Source organism: Doryrhamphus excisus, unplaced genomic scaffold, assembly GCF_037039965.1.
Source record: "Doryrhamphus excisus strain RoL-2023G ecotype Guam unplaced genomic scaffold, RoL_Dexc_Guam_v1.1 HiC_scaffold_29, whole genome shotgun sequence".
Taxonomy (NCBI): domain Eukaryota; kingdom Metazoa; phylum Chordata; class Actinopteri; order Syngnathiformes; family Syngnathidae; genus Doryrhamphus; species Doryrhamphus excisus.
Window position 1 is genome coordinate 125,001 of NW_027621867.1, and position 9,716 is coordinate 134,716.

Below are 9,716 nucleotides of genomic sequence, written 5' to 3' on the forward strand. Positions count from 1 at the left end.
AAGTCCCAACGGGGCGAGTTTAAAAGCGCACCCGACAGGCCTGGAGCCCCTAGGCGGCCTGGAGGTGCGGCCAAACGCCGCTGCAAGCTCCAGTAGAGTACCCAGTGTGTCAAGAAAAGGGGGGGAAAAGTGACAAAGTCCCAACGGGGCGAGTTTAAAAGCGCACCCGACAGGCCTGGAGCCCCTAGGCGGCCTGGAGGTGCGGCCAAACGCCGCTGCAAGCTCCAGTAGAGTACCCAGTGTGTCAAGAAAAGAGGGGGAAAAGTGACAAAGTCCCAACGGGGCCAGTTTAAAAGCGCACCCGACAGGCCTGGAGCCCCTAGGCGGCCTGGAGGTGCGACCAAACGCCGCTGCAAGCTCCAGTAGAGTACCCAGTGTGTCAAGAAAAGGGGGGAAAAAGTGACAAAGTCCCAACGGGGCCAGTTTAAAAGCGCACCCGACAGGCCTGGAGCCCCGAGGCGGCCAGGAGGTGCGGCCAAACGCCGCTGCAAGCTCCAGTAGAGTACCCAGTGTGTCAAGAAAAGGGGGGGAAAAGTGACAAAGTCCCAACGGGGCGAGTTTAAAAGCGCACCCGACAGGCCTGGAGCCCCGAGGCGGCCTGGAGGTGCGGCCAAACGCCGCTGCAAGCTCCAGTAGAGTACCCAGTGTGTCAAGAAAAGGGGGGAAAAAGTGACAAAGTCCCAACGGGGCCAGTTTAAAAGCGCACCCGACAGGCCTGGAGCCCCGAGGCGGCCTGGAGGTGCGGCCAAACGCCGCTGCAAGCTCCAGTAGAGTACCCAGTGTGTCAAGAAAAGGGGGGAAAAAGTGACAAAGTCCCAACGGGGCCAGTTTAAAAGCGCACCCGACAGGCCTGGAGCCCCTAGGCGGCCTGGAGGTGCGGCCAAACGCCGCTGCAAGCTCCAGTAGAGTACCCAGTGTGTCAAGAAAAGGGGGGAAAAAGTGACAAAGTCCCAACGGGGCGAGTTTAAAAGCGCACCCGACAGGCCTGGAGCCCCGAGGCGGCCTGGAGGTGCGGCCAAACGCCGCTGCAAGCTCCAGTAGAGTACCCAGTGTGTCAAGAAAAGAGGGGGAAAAGTGACAGAGTCCCAACGGGGCCAGTTTAAAAGCGCACCCGACAGGCCTGGAGCCCCTAGGCGGCCTGGAGGTGCGGCCAAACGCCGCTGCAAGCTCCAGTAGAGTACCCAGTGTGTCAAGAAAAGAGGGGGAAAAGTGACAAAGTCCCAACGGGGCCAGTTTAAAAGCGCACCCGACAGGCCTGGAGCCCCGAGGCGGCCTGGAGGTGCGGCCAAACGCCGCTGCAAGCTCCAGTAGAGTACCCAGTGTGTCAAGAAAAGGGGGGAAAAAGTGACAAAGTCCCAACGGGGCCAGTTTAAAAGCGCACCCGACAGGCCTGGAGCCCCTAGGCGGCCTGGAGGTGCGCCCAAACGCCGCTGCAAGCTCCAGTAGAGTACCCAGTGTGTCAAGAAAAGGGGGGAAAAAGTGACAAAGTCCCAACGGGGCGAGTTTAAAAGCGCACCCGACAGGCCTGGAGCCCCGAGGCGGCCTGGAGGTGCGGCCAAACGCCGCTGCAAGCTCCAGTAGAGTACCCAGTGTGTCAAGAAAAGAGGGGGAAAAGTGACAGAGTCCCAACGGGGCCAGTTTAAAAGCGCACCCGACAGGCCTGGAGCCCCTAGGCGGCCTGGAGGTGCGGCCAAACGCCGCTGCAAGCTCCAGTAGAGTACCCAGTGTGTCAAGAAAAGGGGGGAAAAAGTGACAAAGTCCCAACGGGGCCAGTTTAAAAGCGCACCCGACAGGCCTGGAGCCCCTAGGCGGCCTGGAGGTGCGCCCAAACGCCGCTGCAAGCTCCAGTAGAGTACCCAGTGTGTCAAGAAAAGGGGGGAAAAAGTGACAAAGTCCCAACGGGGCGAGTTTAAAAGCGCACCCGACAGGCCTGGAGCCCCTAGGCGGCCTGGAGGTGCGACCAAACGCCGCTGCAAGCTCCAGTAGAGTACCCAGTGTGTCAAGAAAAGGGGGGGAAAAGTGACAAAGTCCCAACGGGGCGAGTTTAAAAGCGCACCCGACAGGCCTGGAGCCCCTAGGCGGCCTGGAGGTGCGGCCAAACGCCGCTGCAAGCTCCAGTAGAGTACCCAGTGTGTCAAGAAAAGGGGGGGAAAAGTGACAAAGTCCCAACGGGGCGAGTTTAAAAGCGCACCCGACAGGCCTGGAGCCCCTAGGCGGCCTGGAGGTGCGGCCAAACGCCGCTGCAAGCTCCAGTAGAGTACCCAGTGTGTCAAGAAAAGAGGGGGAAAAGTGACAAAGTCCCAACGGGGCCAGTTTAAAAGCGCACCCGACAGGCCTGGAGCCCCTAGGCGGCCTGGAGGTGCGACCAAACGCCGCTGCAAGCTCCAGTAGAGTACCCAGTGTGTCAAGAAAAGAGGGGGAAAAGTGACAAAGTCCCAACGGGGCCAGTTTAAAAGCGCACCCGACAGGCCTGGAGCCCCTAGGCGGCCTGGAGGTGCGACCAAACGCCGCTGCAAGCTCCAGTAGAGTACCCAGTGTGTCAAGAAAAGGGGGGAAAAAGTGACAAAGTCCCAACGGGGCCAGTTTAAAAGCGCACCCGACAGGCCTGGAGCCCCGAGGCGGCCAGGAGGTGCGGCCAAACGCCGCTGCAAGCTCCAGTAGAGTACCCAGTGTGTCAAGAAAAGGGGGGGAAAAGTGACAAAGTCCCAACGGGGCGAGTTTAAAAGCGCACCCGACAGGCCTGGAGACCCGAGGCGGCCTGGAGGTGCGGCCAAACGCCGCTGCAAGCTCCAGTAGAGTACCCAGTGTGTCAAGAAAAGGGGGGAAAAAGTGACAAAGTCCCAACGGGGCCAGTTTAAAAGCGCACCCGACAGGCCTGGAGCCCCTAGGCGGCCTGGAGGTGCGGCCAAACGCCGCTGCAAGCTCCAGTAGAGTACCCAGTGTGTCAAGAAAAGGGGGGAAAAAGTGACAAAGTCCCAACGGGGCGAGTTTAAAAGCGCACCCGACAGGCCTGGAGCCCCGAGGCGGCCTGGAGGTGCGGCCAAACGCCGCTGCAAGCTCCAGTAGAGTACCCAGTGTGTCAAGAAAAGAGGGGGAAAAGTGACAGAGTCCCAACGGGGCCAGTTTAAAAGCGCACCCGACAGGCCTGGAGCCCCTAGGCGGCCTGGAGGTGCGGCCAAACGCCGCTGCAAGCTCCAGTAGAGTACCCAGTGTGTCAAGAAAAGAGGGGGAAAAGTGACAAAGTCCCAACGGGGCCAGTTTAAAAGCGCACCCGACAGGCCTGGAGCCCCGAGGCGGCCTGGAGGTGCGGCCAAACGCCGCTGCAAGCTCCAGTAGAGTACCCAGTGTGTCAAGAAAAGGGGGGAAAAAGTGACAAAGTCCCAACGGGGCCAGTTTAAAAGCGCACCCGACAGGCCTGGAGCCCCTAGGCGGCCTGGAGGTGCGCCCAAACGCCGCTGCAAGCTCCAGTAGAGTACCCAGTGTGTCAAGAAAAGGGGGGAAAAAGTGACAAAGTCCCAACGGGGCGAGTTTAAAAGCGCACCCGACAGGCCTGGAGCCCCGAGGCGGCCTGGAGGTGCGGCCAAACGCCGCTGCAAGCTCCAGTAGAGTACCCAGTGTGTCAAGAAAAGAGGGGGAAAAGTGACAGAGTCCCAACGGGGCCAGTTTAAAAGCGCACCCGACAGGCCTGGAGCCCCTAGGCGGCCTGGAGGTGCGGCCAAACGCCGCTGCAAGCTCCAGTAGAGTACCCAGTGTGTCAAGAAAAGGGGGGAAAAAGTGACAAAGTCCCAACGGGGCCAGTTTAAAAGCGCACCCGACAGGCCTGGAGCCCCTAGGCGGCCTGGAGGTGCGCCCAAACGCCGCTGCAAGCTCCAGTAGAGTACCCAGTGTGTCAAGAAAAGGGGGGAAAAAGTGACAAAGTCCCAACGGGGCGAGTTTAAAAGCGCACCCGACAGGCCTGGAGCCCCTAGGCGGCCTGGAGGTGCGACCAAACGCCGCTGCAAGCTCCAGTAGAGTACCCAGTGTGTCAAGAAAAGGGGGGGAAAAGTGACAAAGTCCCAACGGGGCGAGTTTAAAAGCGCACCCGACAGGCCTGGAGCCCCTAGGCGGCCTGGAGGTGCGGCCAAACGCCGCTGCAAGCTCCAGTAGAGTACCCAGTGTGTCAAGAAAAGGGGGGGAAAAGTGACAAAGTCCCAACGGGGCGAGTTTAAAAGCGCACCCGACAGGCCTGGAGCCCCTAGGCGGCCTGGAGGTGCGGCCAAACGCCGCTGCAAGCTCCAGTAGAGTACCCAGTGTGTCAAGAAAAGAGGGGGAAAAGTGACAAAGTCCCAACGGGGCCAGTTTAAAAGCGCACCCGACAGGCCTGGAGCCCCTAGGCGGCCTGGAGGTGCGACCAAACGCCGCTGCAAGCTCCAGTAGAGTACCCAGTGTGTCAAGAAAAGGGGGGAAAAAGTGACAAAGTCCCAACGGGGCCAGTTTAAAAGCGCACCCGACAGGCCTGGAGCCCCGAGGCGGCCAGGAGGTGCGGCCAAACGCCGCTGCAAGCTCCAGTAGAGTACCCAGTGTGTCAAGAAAAGGGGGGGAAAAGTGACAAAGTCCCAACGGGGCGAGTTTAAAAGCGCACCCGACAGGCCTGGAGCCCCGAGGCGGCCTGGAGGTGCGGCCAAACGCCGCTGCAAGCTCCAGTAGAGTACCCAGTGTGTCAAGAAAAGGGGGGAAAAAGTGACAAAGTCCCAACGGGGCCAGTTTAAAAGCGCACCCGACAGGCCTGGAGCCCCGAGGCGGCCTGGAGGTGCGGCCAAACGCCGCTGCAAGCTCCAGTAGAGTACCCAGTGTGTCAAGAAAAGGGGGGAAAAAGTGACAAAGTCCCAACGGGGCCAGTTTAAAAGCGCACCCGACAGGCCTGGAGCCCCTAGGCGGCCTGGAGGTGCGGCCAAACGCCGCTGCAAGCTCCAGTAGAGTACCCAGTGTGTCAAGAAAAGGGGGGAAAAAGTGACAAAGTCCCAACGGGGCGAGTTTAAAAGCGCACCCGACAGGCCTGGAGCCCCGAGGCGGCCTGGAGGTGCGGCCAAACGCCGCTGCAAGCTCCAGTAGAGTACCCAGTGTGTCAAGAAAAGAGGGGGAAAAGTGACAGAGTCCCAACGGGGCCAGTTTAAAAGCGCACCCGACAGGCCTGGAGCCCCTAGGCGGCCTGGAGGTGCGGCCAAACGCCGCTGCAAGCTCCAGTAGAGTACCCAGTGTGTCAAGAAAAGAGGGGGAAAAGTGACAAAGTCCCAACGGGGCCAGTTTAAAAGCGCACCCGACAGGCCTGGAGCCCCGAGGCGGCCTGGAGGTGCGGCCAAACGCCGCTGCAAGCTCCAGTAGAGTACCCAGTGTGTCAAGAAAAGGGGGGAAAAAGTGACAAAGTCCCAACGGGGCCAGTTTAAAAGCGCACCCGACAGGCCTGGAGCCCCTAGGCGGCCTGGAGGTGCGCCCAAACGCCGCTGCAAGCTCCAGTAGAGTACCCAGTGTGTCAAGAAAAGGGGGGAAAAAGTGACAAAGTCCCAACGGGGCGAGTTTAAAAGCGCACCCGACAGGCCTGGAGCCCCGAGGCGGCCTGGAGGTGCGGCCAAACGCCGCTGCAAGCTCCAGTAGAGTACCCAGTGTGTCAAGAAAAGAGGGGGAAAAGTGACAGAGTCCCAACGGGGCCAGTTTAAAAGCGCACCCGACAGGCCTGGAGCCCCTAGGCGGCCTGGAGGTGCGGCCAAACGCCGCTGCAAGCTCCAGTAGAGTACCCAGTGTGTCAAGAAAAGGGGGGAAAAAGTGACAAAGTCCCAACGGGGCCAGTTTAAAAGCGCACCCGACAGGCCTGGAGCCCCTAGGCGGCCTGGAGGTGCGCCCAAACGCCGCTGCAAGCTCCAGTAGAGTACCCAGTGTGTCAAGAAAAGGGGGGAAAAAGTGACAAAGTCCCAACGGGGCGAGTTTAAAAGCGCACCCGACAGGCCTGGAGCCCCGAGGCGGCCTGGAGGTGCGGCCAAACGCCGCTGCAAGCTCCAGTAGAGTACCCAGTGTGTCAAGAAAAGAGGGGGAAAAGTGACAAAGTCCCAACGGGGCCAGTTTAAAAGCGCACCCGACAGGCCTGGAGCCCCGAGGCGGCCTGGAGGTGCGGCCAAACGCCGCTGCAAGCTCCAGTAGAGTACCCAGTGTGTCAAGAAAAGGGGGGAAAAAGTGACAAAGTCCCAACGGGGCCAGTTTAAAAGCGCACCCGACAGGCCTGGAGCCCCTAGGCGGCCTGGAGGTGCGCCCAAACGCCGCTGCAAGCTCCAGTAGAGTACCCAGTGTGTCAAGAAAAGGGGGGAAAAAGTGACAAAGTCCCAACGGGGCGAGTTTAAAAGCGCACCCGACAGGCCTGGAGCCCCGAGGCGGCCTGGAGGTGCGGCCAAACGCCGCTGCAAGCTCCAGTAGAGTACCCAGTGTGTCAAGAAAAGAGGGGGAAAAGTGACAAAGTCCCAACGGGGCCAGTTTAAAAGCGCACCCGACAGGCCTGGAGCCCCGAGGCGGCCTGGAGGTGCGGCCAAACGCCGCTGCAAGCTCCAGTAGAGTACCCAGTGTGTCAAGAAAAGGGGGGAAAAAGTGACAAAGTCCCAACGGGGCCAGTTTAAAAGCGCACCCGACAGGCCTGGAGCCCCTAGGCGGCCTGGAGGTGCGCCCAAACGCCGCTGCAAGCTCCAGTAGAGTACCCAGTGTGTCAAGAAAAGGGGGGAAAAAGTGACAAAGTCCCAACGGGGCGAGTTTAAAAGCGCACCCGACAGGCCTGGAGCCCCGAGGCGGCCTGGAGGTGCGGCCAAACGCCGCTGCAAGCTCCAGTAGAGTACCCAGTGTGTCAAGAAAAGAGGGGGAAAAGTGACAAAGTCCCAACGGGGCCAGTTTAAAAGCGCACCCGACAGGCCTGGAGCCCCGAGGCGGCCTGGAGGTGCGGCCAAACGCCGCTGCAAGCTCCAGTAGAGTACCCAGTGTGTCAAGAAAAGGGGGGAAAAAGTGACAAAGTCCCAACGGGGCCAGTTTAAAAGCGCACCCGACAGGCCTGGAGCCCCTAGGCGGCCTGGAGGTGCGCCCAAACGCCGCTGCAAGCTCCAGTAGAGTACCCAGTGTGTCAAGAAAAGGGGGGAAAAAGTGACAAAGTCCCAACGGGGCGAGTTTAAAAGCGCACCCGACAGGCCTGGAGCCCCGAGGCGGCCTGGAGGTGCGGCCAAACGCCGCTGCAAGCTCCAGTAGAGTACCCAGTGTGTCAAGAAAAGAGGGGGAAAAGTGACAGAGTCCCAACGGGGCCAGTTTAAAAGCGCACCCGACAGGCCTGGAGCCCCTAGGCGGCCTGGAGGTGCGGCCAAACGCCGCTGCAAGCTCCAGTAGAGTACCCAGTGTGTCAAGAAAAGGGGGGAAAAAGTGACAAAGTCCCAACGGGGCCAGTTTAAAAGCGCACCCGACAGGCCTGGAGCCCCTAGGCGGCCTGGAGGTGCGACCAAACGCCGCTGCAAGCTCCAGTAGAGTACCCAGTGTGTCAAGAAAAGGGGGGGAAAAGTGACAAAGTCCCAACGGGGCGAGTTTAAAAGCGCACCCGACAGGCCTGGAGCCCCTAGGCGGCCTGGAGGTGCGGCCAAACGCCGCTGCAAGCTCCAGTAGAGTACCCAGTGTGTCAAGAAAAGGGGGGAAAAAGTGACAAAGTCCCAACGGGGCGAGTTTAAAAGCGCACCCGACAGGCCTGGAGCCCCGAGGCGGCCTGGAGGTGCGGCCAAACGCCGCTGCAAGCTCCAGTAGAGTACCCAGTGTGTCAAGAAAAGAGGGGGAAAAGTGACAAAGTCCCAACGGGGCCAGTTTAAAAGCGCACCCGACAGGCCTGGAGCCCCGAGGCGGCCTGGAGGTGCGGCCAAACGCCGCTGCAAGCTCCAGTAGAGTACCCAGTGTGTCAAGAAAAGGGGGGAAAAAGTGACAAAGTCCCAACGGGGCGAGTTTAAAAGCGCACCCGACAGGCCTGGAGCCCCGAGGCGGCCTGGAGGTGCGGCCAAACGCCGCTGCAAGCTCCAGTAGAGTACCCAGTGTGTCAAGAAAAGAGGGGGAAAAGTGACAGAGTCCCAACGGGGCCAGTTTAAAAGCGCACCCGACAGGCCTGGAGCCCCTAGGCGGCCTGGAGGTGCGGCCAAACGCCGCTGCAAGCTCCAGTAGAGTACCCAGTGTGTCAAGAAAAGGGGGGAAAAAGTGACAAAGTCCCAACGGGGCCAGTTTAAAAGCGCACCCGACAGGCCTGGAGCCCCTAGGCGGCCTGGAGGTGCGCCCAAACGCCGCTGCAAGCTCCAGTAGAGTACCCAGTGTGTCAAGAAAAGGGGGGAAAAAGTGACAAAGTCCCAACGGGGCGAGTTTAAAAGCGCACCCGACAGGCCTGGAGCCCCGAGGCGGCCTGGAGGTGCGGCCAAACGCCGCTGCAAGCTCCAGTAGAGTACCCAGTGTGTCAAGAAAAGAGGGGGAAAAGTGACAAAGTCCCAACGGGGCCAGTTTAAAAGCGCACCCGACAGGCCTGGAGCCCCGAGGCGGCCTGGAGGTGCGGCCAAACGCCGCTGCAAGCTCCAGTAGAGTACCCAGTGTGTCAAGAAAAGGGGGGAAAAAGTGACAAAGTCCCAACGGGGCCAGTTTAAAAGCGCACCCGACAGGCCTGGAGCCCCTAGGCGGCCTGGAGGTGCGCCCAAACGCCGCTGCAAGCTCCAGTAGAGTACCCAGTGTGTCAAGAAAAGGGGGGAAAAAGTGACAAAGTCCCAACGGGGCGAGTTTAAAAGCGCACCCGACAGGCCTGGAGCCCCGAGGCGGCCTGGAGGTGCGGCCAAACGCCGCTGCAAGCTCCAGTAGAGTACCCAGTGTGTCAAGAAAAGAGGGGGAAAAGTGACAGAGTCCCAACGGGGCCAGTTTAAAAGCGCACCCGACAGGCCTGGAGCCCCGAGGCGGCCTGGAGGTGCGGCCAAACGCCGCTGCAAGCTCCAGTAGAGTACCCAGTGTGTCAAGAAAAGGGGGGAAAAAGTGACAAAGTCCCAACGGGGCCAGTTTAAAAGCGCACCCGACAGGCCTGGAGCCCCTAGGCGGCCTGGAGGTGCGACCAAACGCCGCTGCAAGCTCCAGTAGAGTACCCAGTGTGTCAAGAAAAGGGGGGGAAAAGTGACAAAGTCCCAACGGGGCGAGTTTAAAAGCGCACCCGACAGGCCTGGAGCCCCTAGGCGGCCTGGAGGTGCGGCCAAACGCCGCTGCAAGCTCCAGTAGAGTACCCAGTGTGTCAAGAAAAGGGGGGAAAAAGTGACAAAGTCCCAACGGGGCGAGTTTAAAAGCGCACCCGACAGGCCTGGAGCCCCGAGGCGGCCTGGAGGTGCGGCCAAACGCCGCTGCAAGCTCCAGTAGAGTACCCAGTGTGTCAAGAAAAGAGGGGGAAAAGTGACAAAGTCCCAACGGGGCCAGTTTAAAAGCGCACCCGACAGGCCTGGAGCCCCTAGGCGGCCTGGAGGTGCGACCAAACGCCGCTGCAAGCTCCAGTAGAGTACCCAGTGTGTCAAGAAAAGGGGGGAAAAAGTGACAAAGTCCCAACGGGGCCAGTTTAAAAGCGCACCCGACAGGCCTGGAGCCCCTAGGCGGCCTGGAGGTGCGGCCAAACGCCGCTGCAAGCTCCAGTAGAGTACCCAGTGTGTCAAGAAAAGAGGGGGAAAAGT